Below are 17,639 nucleotides of genomic sequence, written 5' to 3' on the forward strand. Positions count from 1 at the left end.
CAACCCATTTGTTGGAGTCTCGTGGAGGAATAGATACAAACCTTGGGAAAACTCTAACTATCGTTGCTATTTCTCTTGGCCCCCATTTGTTATCTCCTCTTTTCTTTGGGTATAAATAACTTAACCTTTTTTCATGGTACAATTTTTAATGTATCACCTTATCATTTTAGCTGTGGAATGTAATGAGTAAAAACTCATTTCATAATAAATTATCTTTACCTACTTTTGACATAGTAATAGTAAATATTACTATTTTGGTCTATTGATATAAATAACTTAACCTTTTTTCATGGTACAATTTTTAATGTATCACTTTATCATTTTAGCCATAGAATGTAATGAGTAAAAACTCATTTCATAATAAATTATATTTACTTACTTTTGACATTAGCTAGGACTCTAGCTCTATAGAGTTTTTGTTATTAAATATCTTATAGAAAGAATCTAAGACTGCTAATTAAATATTTTAATGACACCCACACAAAATAATGTGCATGTTGGTTATAATGTGGTAGTTTATTGTATTATTGTATTATACAAGAAGGTAATCAATTGCAGATCTATATGAGAATATGTTAATCAATTGTTAATCTTAAACAAAGAGTCATAAATGTTAAGTGCTACTAAACGTCATACCACCAAAATAGCTATGGTGGCCTACTTTAAACAATCTTATGTCTAGGTTTCGTTATTTTTAATATTGTTAGTGTATGTTGTTTGTACCACAAGTCAGCGCCCTCTTACTCCTTTGTATACTTAAAAACAATCCTAAAGAATTCTCGTGTCATTTCAACATTTAGTAGTGGTCTATTTCAACATATGGATTGGTAAAAAATTGTTGATCTATGCAATCATCATATATTATTCGTAGTTTGCTAATACAATTTAATCCCCCAAGAGATACTATAGTTCAACGGAATGTCCCTTAGAAACAACTTAATCCCCCAAAATACAATATAGTTGAAGGGAATGTCACTTGAAAGAATTTGTTTTTAATTAATGCATTTTAATTAGATCACGGTAACTTTGGTTAGCTTAAAATATTCAAATTCAATAATCACTAAACTTCTTAAACAAACATTCTTACAAATTAATGCCATTTAATGCTCCTCTACTACTTTGGCATCTATAGTCTACATACATATATTGCCAGTCCCATCAAAGCACACATCTATTTCTATCCTCATCAGAGATGCTCAAATCCTCCCTGGTTCGCATGCCGTTCAGACATATGCGATGTGTTACTTTGAATGGAGGACTGTACCATTCAATGCAAGAAAATTAGTCCTTGGGAATAGAAGAAGGGTACGCCTCTCATACCCAAATATTAAAAAATATTCATTGTCATCGTTTAAGTGTCCATCCCTTATGCATGTTATCTTGAATGAAACTTTGTACGTACACATGCTTTTAACATTGTTCACGAAGGAGATATGTGCAGACAATACTAGTTTTAAAAATGAAAAAGAATTATAGGAGTACACAAGTCACGGAATAAAAAATGCGAAGAATTGGTTGTGTTACACGGGGTCATACTAATATAAAATAGTAATAAATTTTATTTTAAGGTTTTTCAATTATTAAGTTTTCATAGTTTCTCCATGTCAGCTGGCATATTACATTGTTCATTTCCAGTGGAGGAAGGCTGTCTTGTTTGGATAAATTGTTGATCTCTCTTCCGTTCCCATTCATAAGCAATATTAAAGTCGTGTATACATAGCAATATTGGTATGTACACATGCTTTAATATTGTTGCAATATTGGTATGTACACATGCCTTTAAGGCCCCGTTTGGTTGCTGGAATATGAGTGGAATAGGAAAACGAAATTAGAATATGTTTTATATTCGTTGTTTGGTAAGCTCAATCGGAATTGGGAATAGAAAGACATATTCCAATTTTGCCCCTAAAATGGGCATATGTCTATGCCAAAAAATATCTGTTATTGGAATAGGCCATTTCCATTCCTATTCCGATTTTCCATTAAAAAAAATTTTAAAATTTAAAAAAAAAATTTTTTTTTTCAAAATTTTTTTTTGAATTTTTTTTTTTGATTTTTTTGATTTTTACTTTTACTTTTTGAATTTTTTTTGTTAAATTTTTTTTAATAACATTTTAAAAAATTATATCTATTTGTTTAAAAAAATGAAAATGAAAATGAATTAACTAAAGAAATAATAAATAAATAAAAATATTAGAAAAATTATTTTTAAAAATACAAAACTTAACCTTATTCCTATTCTATTTTTGTACAACGAAACAATAGATTAACATATTCTCAGTCGAATTCCAAGTGCAGCAAACATGATTGGAATTGTGATTGGAATTGCCTATTTCTATTCCCATTCCTCATTTCCATTCCCATTCCATTTTTCTATTCTAATTTTCTATTCCTATGCCAGCAACCAAACGGGGCCTTAATATTCTTCATAATGGGAACGGAAGAGCCTACAGTGCATTGAGATCAACTATGAACAGCGTTCCTTCGCCAGAAATGAACAGCCATCCGAACGCATGGACAATGGTAGCCATCCCGGGAAGTCCCGGTGCTTCACCCCTGTGAGCATCACCTAGATCCAATGAGTGCTAAGTGTTCCATTTATTCTCATGAGAGATGGATTCATGTTGAATCACTACTCATGAAACATGGGTCATCGAGTTTGACTCAAAATCACACAGTTAAATCCTGATATTCACATCACAAGCTATACGGGTATTTATTTTTGTGGGTTTTTTTGAAAATGTTGGTGGCCTCTCCATTTATTTGGGTTTTTGCAATTAATTTTTCTGGGTATGATCATGTTATTTTTACTTTTTTTAGTTTTACTGCGTATGCGTGGGATCCTGTAACTGGTCTCTTGTTTTCTTTGGGTCTTTGGCTTTCGTGCCTAGAAATTTTATTTGGGGTTTCTAGATATTAGGAATTTATTTATTCATTCATCCGAACAGAGATGATCTATTGACGATTTTATAACTATCGGACGCAAACGGGAAACTGAACAGGGTAGAACTTGATCCTTGGAGGGTTTTTCATTTTTGTTTATCTATATACAGCAACGTGCTGGTATGTATTGAGCATCTTGGGAGCATTTCTCACTACCGGGCAGATATCGTTTGAGTACGCAATATCGGCATTGAAATTTTAATCAGCTACCGCAGAATGCCAGAAATATTTTGCCGCCATCGCTGCATCGTGTGTTAAAAGTTCAAGTTATACCAAATTTATCACTTTCTGTTGAATGTTAGGCATAAAATTGGTCGAATGGTGGGCAGGGGATTGAAATTATTAGTAATGTAACAAGAATACTAGCTTCTAGAAAGGATAACCGCATTGGCCTTTGTGTAAGCGTTGGGAGACTGAAAGTATTTACTGTAAGGGTTTATTAAAGCTCCTTTATAAAATATTCCTGTGTTCTAACACTCGAAAGACGTGCCTCCGATTCAAAACTCGATCGCTTGTTTTTTTTTTGGGAGAGATCTTTTCACGTTTGTTATTTGCAGTAATATTTAGTATTTACTGTGTTTAAATAGTATAGCATATGAAATTCATTATCTTGAGATAAAATAATCTTTTATTTTAAGGGAACGCGATTCAACAGTTCAGGTTTGCTCATCGGGTTGTTATACCATACAAATCCAAATATTTTAAGAATATCTTGCAGTTTGATAGCTTATGAAGTAGTTTATACTATCAGAGAGTAGTTATCGGCAAGAGTCGAGCAATGTGCGTGCAACCGAGAATCAAATGTAAATTTCCATAAATACTGAGATAGGGGTAGCCATTGGCCTACAGGAAAACACTTTTTTGAGGCAAAATGCAAATCTTTTCAAAATTAATATTTAAGTCGCTTCCATAGTGTAAACTTCAAAGCCCTAGCCATGGCAAGTTGTCATTATACTTGACATTTCACTTCCACAGTGTACGTTTTATCTTTGAGTTCAATCAATTGCATAATGGACTACACAAATTTTACAGAGCTCTGAGTAATTGCTTCTGCACTGTAAATATTGGAATCAGTATTAGGAAAGGAATATATGCTATTTTTAGCGTAGCAATCCGTCCAATGGACTATATTTCATGAAAAATGACGATTCACATAAACCCTTTTTTTTTATAAGAATGAATGATCATAACTCTCATGGCACACAAGTGCTACTACCCAAAAAAACAAAACACACCGAGTCTAACTACGAAGTGCAAGGATGCTGTTCATAACATACAGTATTCATTAAATACTGTATGTAATTTCAGATTTGTGTAAACAATAGTCTAATCTTACTTCACTTAGAGCCCAGCGCTGAGGGGTCCAACTAGGCCCCATTTTTTATACTGTTGGCCTTTTGAGATGTGACTTTTGATAGACTCCTTGTAGAATTCACACTATATTTAGTACACATAAAGTCCGAATAAACCAGACTAAAAACGAGAAGCTTCTTAATTAGTTAGATTGTAAATTTCAGTTTTATTCTATGGGACATTCATTGTCTTTCCTTATTTGTAAGAAATTACCTTTAGCATGTTTAGTAGCCGATAGGACTTCTCTCCATTGCCTTTCAAATCCAAAATATCAGTTTCATAACTGTTGTCTCAACATTCCAAAAGCAGTTTCACTCTAAAAATAGAAACGAGGAGATTTTATGTAACATCTTTGATATCTCTATCAATATAATTTGTCTAGATTAATCATTCCATCATTTCCCTGTCATTTTCCTCTTGACAAAAAATTCAAGATGACCAAGCAAATAATTTCTAATTTTCTGCAAAGAAATTATTTTTTAAATCAACTGTCCCCAAACTTTATGGCATTAGATTTTTGGAGTTCCCAAAATTAATTAACTTAGGAAAGTGGGAACATAAGTTACCTGCTGGGACTAATAATGATTGATTAATTTTTATATTGTTAATAGTATTGGTTTATATTATTGATCAATATATATATATATATAGATAAAAGGCCCTAAGGCCCAGTTTTTTGAAAATAAATTAAAGCTGCAGCTTATTTAATTCCCAAGTATTGAAGTAAATAATCTTTCGTAAAAGCCATTGCAGAGTTTTCTGAAATGATTAATCTTTTGACTCATTTAGATTTCCATTTTATAGTTCCTTGAAGCAAAACCTGCAATTTAAACTAGACTAAGATCAAGTTGTTAGAATATTGAATAAAGAATCAAACTATAAGAAGTTAAATTATTAACTAACTTTATGTACTGATTACACAAAAAAGGAAATATCTCAAGATATTTATTCAGAAATAAATCTAAACTTATTTTGGCCTCTTTCATAGTTTCTACTTAAAATATCTATTTAAGAGATTTCTTAAGTCGTCAGATTTTATATGGACATAGGAAAAAACAATTTTTTTATTCAATCTCTTCTACAATTGCCAAGGAGAAGAAAGAGAGATTATTGAGAAAGGGATTCTGATTCAGATAATTCATTAAAGGGATGATTAGGCTTGATATATTCAAGGTTGATATTCTTAATATCTTTCCACAAGCCTACATGGTCCTCCTGCATGAACTTATCTATCCAGTCGTATCCAGGAGGAAATCTAATGTGTAGACAATAAATTAGAAAGTCCACTCTCCTTTTAACAATCGATTTCCATTTATTGAACCTCCTTTGATCTTCTATAAAAACTATGGGAAATAGTACATTATTTCTACCTATAATATTGATATTATAATTACATGGTCTAGGTATCAAGCAATCTTCATTTGTGTTGATTAAAACTTTTTCCAGATCTCCTAAATACATTCTCTTGAAGAGTCTTCTACAAAGTAGATATATACCAAACTTCTTAGCTTCCACTGAATGAACCATAGCTATGAACATAGAGGTTATATCAATAGGAACTCTATATCTATCTATATTAAAGATAAACTCTTTACCCAAAATACGATAAACTGCCCTTGTAACTAGAAAATGGGTTGATAATAACATATCCTTAACAATGGTATCAGTTACAGGCCTATCAAAAGTAATTTGATTCAGTGGCCCGCATAGCTTGATTATGGTATCCATAACTTTCATGAATGACGATGGGCCTGTATGTATCTAGTTCCAAAAAGCCTATATATACACTAAGATGAGAGTTGAAGGAAAGGGAAGGGATATAAAACAAACCAACCTAAACGATTGCTATTACAGAAAATGAAGAGCCAAAGCTTGAAGCTGAAAATAAAATATATTTGCTTGGCTAGGATTTAAAATAGGTAGTTAAAATAAATCAAGCTCAGTCTTTCATACAAAGAACGCTTAGTGTCAACAGATAGAAAGAATTAACTACCAAATCTTAAGAATGAAGCTTTCTTAAGCACTACTGAAAGAAAAATCTATCAAACAAGGACAAAATTGGAAAAAATGCAAAAAAACTAGAGAGAGGAAAGAAGAGGCAGAGAAACTAACTCATACTAACTCATACCTCTCTATCGGATACAGAAAAAAGAGGAAAGTCAGAGAAGAAAATTTCAGGAACATTGTCATGTTCGGTACATACTATGTCCTATGAAATGTTAGTCTCCGGAAAAGGATCAGAGAAGCCACAGAGAACCAGAAAGACAGACCAAGATCCCAAGGGAGGGAAACCCAAACACAACACAAAGCCACAAGAAGAGAAAACAATAAATAGAACAAAAACCACAAGGATAGGAGAGAAACCCTAAAATTGGAAAAGGCCTCTGACAGTCTGAAACAAACAGAGAATAAACAAAGAGTACAGATAAGAACAGAAAGATGCCTAAAAGGAAGAAAATCGGGCTGGAAAAATAAGAAAGGAAAAAGGAAGAGGAAACAGGAGAAACCCAAGCTAAGAAGTAGCTAATAGGATGAGAAGAGAGGAAAAATGAGAGCCTACAAAACTAAGAAATGGCGCAGTAACTACCAATAAAGGGGAAACCTAAAAGGAAACAAAAGAAACTAAAAGAAGAAAAGAAACAAGGAAAGCAAGATAACCAATAAAAATGAAAACTGCCAACTATCGATGGGAAGATTAGTTAAGAATAGAAAAACTAATCTTCATATATCTAGAGAAAAGAACCAACCATCTATTGCGAGTATAAAGAGAAAAATGGAACTTGGATGGAAAAACCCAATTACAGAGCACTTTATCGAACAGCAAAACTGATTATTAATCACATAAAATGTATAACAACAAAACTAATTAAACCAGAAAAACAAGGTGAAAACTTCTTAAGTTCTGGAACTAAGAACAAGCCTATAAATCACTGTAATTTCAAAGAAAAACATAATGCACTTCAAAAGAGAAATGAGAATGAAACAACAAAAAATATATTTATAATTAACTATACTTAAAACAGAGGCTACAAACCTGAATTCACATACACAGATTCTAACCGGATTACAACTAACTAACAAAGAAACGAAAAGAAATGATCTTTAATAAGAAAAGATCTTTAAAAAGCCTATAGAGACTAGATTTAACTAACAAACAACCTACCTGGATGACAATCAAAGAAAACAAGAACAAGCTAAAGAAAGAGAACAACAGGCCCAAGGCAAACAAGAAAAGAAGAGAAAGAAACCTAGATTATAAAACTAGAGACTAAAGAGAAAACAAGGATAATGAGAGCAGAAGAGAGGCAATATTGACTGGTTTTAAACACAAACCACAGATTTCAGATAAAGGAGAAAAATAGAAGCTTAAATGACAGAAAAAAAACCAATTAAGTTGACTTTTTATAGAGATGAGCAGATAAGGATTAAAGATGTAATTTGAAATTTCCTAACTCAAAGATTCAAATAATCTACAACTCTCATTTAAATTCTGAGTTTAGATTGCAAGTAACTATCGAAAGATGGAAAGTTCCATTTCCAAGAAATAAAGAATACATTAATTGTCAAGATTTTATGCCTGCTAAAATCATCAAATCTTGGAATCATAACTGCAAATTAGATGATTTTAGATGTACCCTTTTATATCTGTATCAGATTTAGACTTTTATCGGAGTCTACAACTCAAGAATTTATCGAATTAAAACTAATGCATTCCAGATCTAATAATCCTTAACTTATATAGGGAAGAGATACTGCTAATCTTCTGATTACTGTATAATATTTAAACCAGACTTTTTCGGAAAACAGGATTCCATATCCATAGATTTGATTATATTATTACATATTGAAAAAACTAAAGCCTTTATGAGAAAATAAGAAGAAAGTTTATAAAATTCTATAAAAGTCTTTTATATATGACTGTACTTTTAAAAGAGTATACATCCCGAAATTTATAAGGATCATTTGAGATATCAAGGAAATTTACAGATTCCTAAGCAAAAATTATCTTCAACTTTACTCCTAGAAACTAATATTGTCTTTATACAAACTTAGCGTTAGACTTAATATTAACATAAAAGGACAGAAAATATACAAAGTATTAACAGGATATACATCCAAAGCTACGCTTAATACTGAAAGACCAGAAGAAACCTAAGGCAGAGGGGCCTTCCCATTTCCGAGTGGCGGATAACAAGAAGCTCTTCATCTGTTTCTTCACCATCCACCATTACCCCTTTACCCATAGCCATAGTTGGCATAATCGCTGAATACTCGGCGATTTGCCACTAATCGCTGAATTTTTGGCTGTTTTACTTGCAGAAAAAAAATTGCTGATTTTTTCAAAAACTCGCCATTTAATCTTCTAGTATTTGGAAAAAACTCTGCGAGTTTTAGAAAATGACTCGGCCGCGGCAGGTTAGAACGAAAAACCTTATTTTTTTTGACAGAAACTATTTGCTGTTTTGCTTCCTGACATCATTATTCCGCATGAGAGTGCGATTTTGTACCCACTATGCATTATATATCTGAACTGTGCTTGTTTCTTTTGTGTTCTCTTTAAATAACTCATTAAATGCATCTTCTTTGCACAAAAAAATGCATTTTTGATTTAATTTTAGTGGTTTTTTAATGTGCTAAGTTTTCTCAAGTTTTTTTTTTAAGTTGGCCAATTTTTTCCCTAATAAACTTTTAGCGGCTTGGCGAGTGAGTGTTTTCCAACTATGCCCATAGCCACCTCATTCTTGACCTTTTTCGGATTGCTCGAGCTTTTCAATCTTGGAAGGCGAAAAATTGAAGGCATTGTGATCATCATTGTTTGTTAATGGAGGATGGTTAATTTTGGCCTTGTTGAAGATAGTTAAAACCAGAAATTATTTCTTTCTTTGATTACATTACTCCAGCATAAGAGAAAGAAGCTATTAGCTTCCTACGTAGGCCAAATTTTATCAAATAGTGCTTGATCTCTAATGGATAAGACCGGTCTTTTGGGTACCTTTACCCATTCAAGACTCCCTATGGGCCAATCCACATACATCTCAGGATATGGTATTTCCATTTTATGGTTGATATTAAAGATTGCTTGATGCAATCTTTTCATCCATTTAGGGTCGAAAATGGTCTCACAAAGCTTTACAATATCAGATGTGATTCCATCTTTCAGAGAAATTGCTATGAAGCACCCAATAAGTTCACCATTCATTCTCCATGAGTTGCTATAGTTGAAGAGCTTTTCCCCTAAAGCCCTACCCACGGCAAACCAAATCGTGTCATCTTGGCTTTGGAGAATCTTATTCCACCTTTCTGGTTTTACCAAGCCTAGAAAGGCCATCGTTCTATTCTCATATTGATGGAAGAGTACCACTGCTGCATCCATGACACAATTCTGTTGATGCTAGCTAAACAAAACTAACCCCCAAAGACTATAATGGCTATACTAGAGCTCAAGACACCATCAAAACCAAAGAACTTAATGAATACGGAGTAGAAATTAAGGATATGGTAGACAATAATACTATAAAATTAGAATACATTTGCAGCGCAGATTAAACATCAAATATTCTTACCAAACGTCTCTCTCGAGTGAAGATGGATCACTTCAGGAAAAGACTTGGTATGGTTGAATTATCATATATTTGTATTCTTTAATTATGAAATAATTTTGAGTTAAAATTATTATTGTCAAGCTATTGATTGTTATGGGCTCTACCATTTGTATTCATTATTTAAGAGGTGATGATCTCAGAGATAATGAACACTTGTATATGACATTATGAGAGATAATGATCTCTTAGATAATGTACTGAACAGTAGAAAACTACCGTCAGATCTGGATGAGTTTAAGATCACATTGTGATATAGACATTTCTATGCCTATGAGTCACAACTTGGATAAAAGGAAGAATTTAATCATTCTCTGGATTTTATCTTGTGCACTGGTAGATCTTAACTCAGGATCATAATGTGATATAGGCTTGCCAGGGCCTATGAGTCACAACTTGGATAAAGGAAGAATTTAATCATTCTTCGGATTTTATCCTGTTTGTTGCATTCCATGCAATATCCTTATCACTAGTATAAGTGATAAGTCATATCACAAGCATGGTAATATGACATAGTATCATGTGTTCGATGATACCACTTGCTTAGAAGATTCAGATAGATATAGAGTATCAATCTATGCTTATTCTTTTTAATTGATGATGTTAGATATGTTATTTTTAATTATGATTATCAAGTTAAGAGGGAGTGTTAACTATGTAACTCTAGTAATCATGACCGATCTGAAGTACAGATCCTATAAATGCATGATTATCCTTTGTCGAATTTGCATTTTTAATAACCTTAGATGATTAACCATTATCGGTGACCTCGTTAGGAGCATTTTATAATGTTCTTTTGCATGATTGTTGTTAGTACAATTACTAACTAATTATGTTTGCTAGGAGATGTCGATCATGGAATATAATCATTAGTTTATTCATAAGGGCCGACCTAGAAAGAGACATGTCCTTTGAAAGGACATGCCTCTTGGATGCAATAAAAGTATGAATTTAAAATAAGGTTAGAGAACACACAATACACAATCAAGTTTGCTCCTCTACATTACTGCCTTATGCGATTTATTGCAGGGATAAGAACATTTCTTGAATAGTTATTATACTATTGGTAACACTTAATACAAGTCAGATATACAAAAGATCATCTTCAACAAGTAGATTAAAGGCATTATAAAGTTTGGTTGTTCAGAATTCATAGAAATTTTACAAATTCCCTCTTGAAGCCCCATCAAAATTTAACTTAGATCACTCGGTAGGAGGAGGTTCCCATTTACAGTTTTTCCTATCTAGTTTATTGGCTTTGGAATACTTCAACGGGGGATTAAGAAGATTGAACCAATTTTTGCGCATTTCTCCATCCCAATCAGAAAAAGATCCTTCCTCTCTATAAGTATTTCTAAGATTATTATGTAATACCTTGGCTGGGTATCATTCTTGACCCCCTCAAAACAAAACCACAAAATAATGAACAACAAATGCATGAAATAGATTCTACCAGTGATTCAACCCAAAACCAACAATTTCACCAATATCACATATTAAAACAACCATAGATATGTTACTGCAGTATACATCAACAATGCAGTAACTCTTACTACCACCCAAATCCAATCTTACAAACAGAGATGCATTCTGATTCAAAGTACTGAAAATCAGAGATACAAATAAGTACAAGCGAGACACTTGAAACGATGCATCCACTACAATGGGTATTTGTCCACTGTCTTTTGACTTGCGGGTTTCCGTCCTTCAAGCAGGCTGAAAGTTAAAGCTTCCAATTAACTTTCCAATAGAGCTGAATATCCAAAATCACATTCAAGCAAATATCCAAGCATACTAAAATGAGCTCCTCCTCCCCTTTTTAAAGACAACTTGGTGACCTTTCATGTACCTCTGCTTGACTTTTCATTTTCCAATCTTGTCCTTGTCCTTTTTACCAATTCGTCTCTTATTGACTTCCCTTTTGAATATTGAATTGACTTTAATGACTTTGTATTAAGTCCTCAATAGTCAGTATTCATTTAAATGGGGTTGGGCAATTAATTTTCAAATGTCCTAGAAGAATGGGACATTGCAATCCTCGTTCCTTGAATTTTTTGCCCAGAAACAACTGATTGCATGTGATCCTAATCCTTGTGTCCCATATCAACATCATGAAAACTGCTCTGACAATCCGTTGTGCCACTATGATATGAACAAAGGACTTAGAACTACAAAGCAATTCATTGGCTTCCCTTAAGAACGATATCTTTAGCATGCTAATATTAGGATCCCGAATCATGACTTGTACATGATTAGTCAAAACAACATGCCATATGATGATGTGATATAAAAGAGGATCCTCAATCCAACTGATAATCTCATTGAACTAAGGTCACAAGCATCACTATGAACAAAAGATGGTGGGAGCTCAACATTGTGCCAACCAACTCTTGGAAATATTACTAACCATGGGAATGTTCCCCCTGGATCCCACCAACAAAAAGGCCATTGCTCCTCCCAACTGTCTGTAATATCCCATTTCTTTGTGCCTAAAAAGGATTGAATATCCTCAACTGCCACAACATTGCTCCTCTAATTGTATGCTCCCTGACTATATTGTTCACCACATCTCTATCAAAGGCTTAGTCAGTGTTATGTCCTTCTGTCGGTGAAGCAACCTCTTGGCTGCAACACATATCAATCTGAAACTCTTGACCAACATCACTGAGTGTGCCATCATCAAACTCAAATAGCGTATTCTCCATTATCCAATCAACACTCATCTCAAAAAGTGAAGTACTATACTTAATCAAATCAACACTATGTAGGCTGAAAATAATATCATCATCATAGGCCTCAATTTCCTTGTTCATTTGATTTGAATGCAAAGGCAAAGCTGCTGCTCTGACATCATTCTCATGCAGAAACTCATCAGGTGGAGATTCCAGTGTGCTCTTACTTGATTAGTACTTGTAAAGTTTCTACAAATTCTGATCAACCAATTCTAAAATAATGATTTAGGTCTTGTTGAAAATCAATCTCCTTCAATTCTGGGCTAAAATGTTATTGTTCAGAAAATCTGAAATGAATTCTGGAAATTATTATTTTCTCTGATATAAATCCTTTGGAGCAGATTGCTAGAAGAACAGACTTTGGTAATTTTTGTGTGTCTTCTATCCACAAACATGTTCCTATTTATACATAGACCAAGGGTCTTGTCTTTCCAAAAGACACATCCCTTCTGGGTCAGCCCTCCATTTATTAAACCCTTTCTTATAACAAATTGGTGGCCTTTAAGAGTTATCTAATAGTTAGTGACTTTCAACTACAATAGTTATCTAAGAGGCATATAAGTATACCTCATAAGACGCTGATCATGTTGCTTGGAGAGGTATTTATCATGAGGCAAATAAAAGAAACTTATATGCATATTGGATCTATCTGATCGAAAATATCAGAACATTGCTATTAGCAAGTTATCAGGATTTGACACTCCTTCTTGACTTGATAATATAAACGAGAGAAACATATCTAGCAACATAGCTTAAGCATAGAATTGACTCTATATCTCTTTGATTCTTTCATGCATGTAGTGTCATGATACACATGATAGTTATATTACCAAACCTGTAATCTGGATTATCTCTAACACTTGTGATAACAGTATTACATGTAATGCAATACACAGGATAAAATTCAGAGAATGATAAAATTCTTCCTTTATCCAAATTGCGACTCATAGATACTGGCGGACCTATATCACAACATGATCTTGAGTTAAGATCTACCAGTTCACAGGATAAACTCCAGAGAAAGATTAAATTCTTCCTTCATCCAAGTTGTGACTCATAGGCATAGAAATGTCTATGTCACAATATGATCTTAAACCCATCTAGAGCTGACAGTAGATCTCTTATCTAAGAGATCATCATCTCTCATAATGTCTTTTATACAAGTGTTCATTATCTCAGAGATTGTCACCTATTAGATAATGAATAGAAATGGTGAAGCCCATAACAATCAATAGCCTGACAATAATAATTTTAATTCAAAATTATAAATAATTAAAGAATACAAATGTATTACAATTCAACCATACCAAGTCCTTTGCTGAAGTGATCTATCTTCACTCAAGAGAGAGGTTTGGTAAGAATATCTGCTATCTGATCTGCAGTGCAAATGTATTCTAGTTTTATAGTATTCCTATCTACCATATTTCTTACATAATGGTAAGGAATTTCAATATGCTTGGATTTGTCATGAAAAACTGGATTCACAAAAAGCTTGATGAAACTCTGATTATCACAATGAATAATAGTAGGATTCATGTGTTGACCAAATAATCCCACAAATAACTTTCTGAGCCAAACTGCTTCTCGAGAGGCCATTGCTGCGACAATGTATTTAGCTTTTGTGGAACTCTGTGCTACTGATGCTTGCTTTTTGGATATCCAAGATATCATCGTTGAGCCTAAACTAAAACAATATTCTAAAGTGCTTTTCCTATTAGCAACACGTCCAACCCAATCTAAATTTGTGTACCTATGTAGGTCCAAGTCAACTTTCTCATATTTGAGTCCAAGGTTAAGAGTGCCTTGTAAGTATTTTATAACGTGTTTGACTGCAACTAGGCGAATCTCTTTTGGCTCACACATAAACTGACTTAAGGCATTACAACATCACAAATATCAGGTCTTGTATTTACCAAGTACATAAGAGACTCGCTCATCTGTCTGTAAAGAGTAGAATCTGTGGAGGGTGACTCTGTTGCTGCTTCCTTAAGTTTATGTAGATTAGTCTCCATTGGAGAAGACAGGTCTGCAGTTCCACATTCTAATTCTCTTCAAGATGTCTAATGTATACTTTCCTTGATTAAATATCATGTTGTCAGAATTCTGCCATACTTCCAGTTCTAGGAAGTAATGGAGGAGTCCTAAATCTTTCATTTCAAATTCTCTGATTAAATCTTTCTTGCATTGATCTATAAGATTATCATCACCTATAATTAGTAAATCATCAACATATAGTATCAATAGTATCATATCATCTTTATCTGTATAATAGAGATTTCGACCAGCTTCATTGTTTGAGAATCCTAAACTGGTGAGATACTTATCCATAGAGAGCTTTCTTGAGCCTACAAATAAAAACTTTAGGGTTATGAGTTTCAAATCCTTCAGGTTGTTTCAAATATACCTCTTTTGTAATCTTTCCATTCAGAAATATTGTTTTTACATCCATCTGATGTACTTTCCATCTCTTCGATGCTGCAATAGCTAGGATTGTTCTTACAGAGGTGTATCTGGCAACAAGAGCAAAGGTTTTTTCATAATCAATTCCCTCTTTATGAGAGAATCCACTGGCTACGAATTTGGCTTTATATTTGTCAATGCTTCCATCACTAGCATGCTTGATTTTAAATATCCACTTAGAAAAAACAACGGATTTTCCTTCAGGTCTTGGAACAATTTACCAAACATCATTCTTAATAATGATTGGTATTCTTCTGTCATAGCATCCTTCCAAGTTTTATGTTTAATAACACTTGAAATATTGTTTGGTTCCGATTTAGATAAATCACTCATGTTTGCTGCATAGCTAGAAAATAGTTTGAGTCTTTTGCTTTCTCTGGCTGTTCCAGATGGTGGAGTGAAGTCTTGTGCTTCCTCTATTGTCTTAATGGCCCAAAGTGGTCTTTTTTTTGGATTTCGAGTTTCCTCAAGATTAAGATTTTGAATTTCATTTTCAATTTCTTCAATGTTCTCCCTTTGAAACTCATATTCTATATTTTCTTAAGGACTAGGTAAGGGAGAGGGATCTCCAGAACTTAGGGTTCTTTTGAATGCTAAATCTTCTTCAAATATTACATCCCTACTAAGTTCAATGCTTTTCTGACTAGGTATGAAAATTCTATATGCTTTAGATGTTTAACTATACCTGACAAAAATACCTTTCTTTCCGGAGGGTTCTAATTTAGTTCTCTTTTCTTTTGGAACATGTATATATACTGGGCACCCAAAAATCCTAAGATGACTTATATTAAGTTTAAACTTAGTAGAGACTTCTTCAGGAGTTTTATCTCTAAGGTAGGAGTGAAGACTTTTGTTTTGAATATAGACAACAGTACAAGAGGCTTCTGCCAAAAGATAATATTCTAAATTTTGATCAAATATCATAGCTTTTGCTACTTCTATAATAGTTATATTCTTCCTTTTTGCTACCCCATTTTCTTGTTGGTTAAAGGAATGGTATACTCCTGCTTAATTCCTACTTCTTTACAAAACTCTTTAAATAGATCTGAAGTATATTCCCTTCCATTATTCGTCCTAAGAGTTTTAATTTTGTGTCCTGATAAGTTTTTAGTTTAGGTTTTGAATTTTTTAAATCTCTTAAAGGTTTCTTCTGATTCTTTACATTTTAAGAAATAAATCCAAGTTTTCCTAGAGAATTCATCTATAAAAAGTATATAGTACTAGAATCCTCTAAGAGAAGGAACACTAATATGAGTGGATTAATTCCAACACATTGTTAGTTTTTCTAGTGCTATCATGAAATGGACTTTTGGTGTTCTTACCTAGAGTGCATCCTTTGCATATGCTTGAATGATCTTTATTCAACTTAGGTAAACTAGTAACCATTTTCTCCATAGTCGATAAGGTTTTGAAATTTAGATGTCCTAACCTTTTGTGTCATATTTCGTTTATATCAACAACTTCATGAATTAAGGTTTGAATAGGTTGACTAGGTTCCGTATTTAATTCATACAAGAATCCCTTTCTTTGACTAATCAACTTTGATTTTTTAAATGAAGAGTTCTTAGACTAGGTCATTATCTTATCGTCCATGAATGCAACATTATTTCCATCTATAAGTGTTGTAACTGAGATTGGATTCCTCTTTATTCCTGGTACATAGAGTACTCTTTTGAGATGGAGACAAATACCCGACTTCAGTTTCAAGGTGCAATTCCCAATTCCTTTGACTAAATGAGAGGAACTAACCTAAGATAACTTTGCCATCAACTTCTTCTAATATTGAGTCTAGCACTTTTTTGTATCCTGTAATTTTGTTGAGATGATCCACTATCACTTACCCAGTCTTTGCTTGATAATTCACTTGATAGTGCTGAATATAATATATGTTTCTTAGGATTATAATTTTCATCTTATCTCATCTGTCTCAATAACGTTTGTACAGTTTACTTGTTGTTTTGAATTTTCAAGACAATTAGATTTGTAGTGTCCAAATTTTTCACATTTGAAGCATTTTATTTTGGATAAATCTTTCTTAGGTTTTTCATTTCTTTTATTACCCTTCTTCTTCTTGAAGTGCTTCTTCTTACCTTTATAGGAATTTCTATTAAGAACATGAAGTTCTTCATCCTCAATTTTCAATCTTCCTCCTTTCTTAAGTTTCCTAAATTCTTCTTGCAAGCAATCTCCTTTAAGTCTATTAAAGTCTAGAAGATTGTCTCTAGCACTTACTTCTTGTAAGAATGTTTCCCATGAGTCTGGTAACCCATCAGTAGCCATAAGTGTTAGTTCCTTGTCTTAAATTATGGTCCCTATACTTGCAAGTTCGTCTCTTAGATTAACCACCCTTAGGAAGTAAGAGTTCATAGATTCTCCCTTCTTTTTCTGTATATGATTTAGTTGATTTAGTTGCCTTTTTAGTGGTTCTAGTCGCATTGTAAACCTCATATGCATTTAATAATGCATTCATCATATTAAATGTTGTTTGATGTTTCATCAACATAGGTACTATTTCATTTTCCACTCCATCTAATATGATTTACATGGCTTT

General features: G+C 33.1%; 1 long non-coding RNA gene across 1 annotated transcript in view; it reads left to right on the top strand.

The window, feature by feature from the left end:
* The first annotated feature begins 2,368 nt into the window (after positions 1-2,368).
* Positions 2,369-17,639, top strand: part of LOC149558137 (uncharacterized) — a 59,625-nt gene continuing 44,354 nt past the window's right edge. Inside the window, exon 1 of the long non-coding RNA XR_016352438.1 lies at positions 2,369-2,523. This is a non-coding gene — a long non-coding RNA (uncharacterized LOC149558137). The remainder of the gene's footprint in view (positions 2,524-17,639) is intronic.

Source organism: Cupressus sempervirens, chromosome 5 (genome assembly GCF_028749045.1).
Source record: "Cupressus sempervirens isolate cs-2001-9-10 chromosome 5, ASM2874904v1, whole genome shotgun sequence".
Lineage (NCBI taxonomy): Eukaryota > Viridiplantae > Streptophyta > Pinopsida > Cupressales > Cupressaceae > Cupressus > Cupressus sempervirens.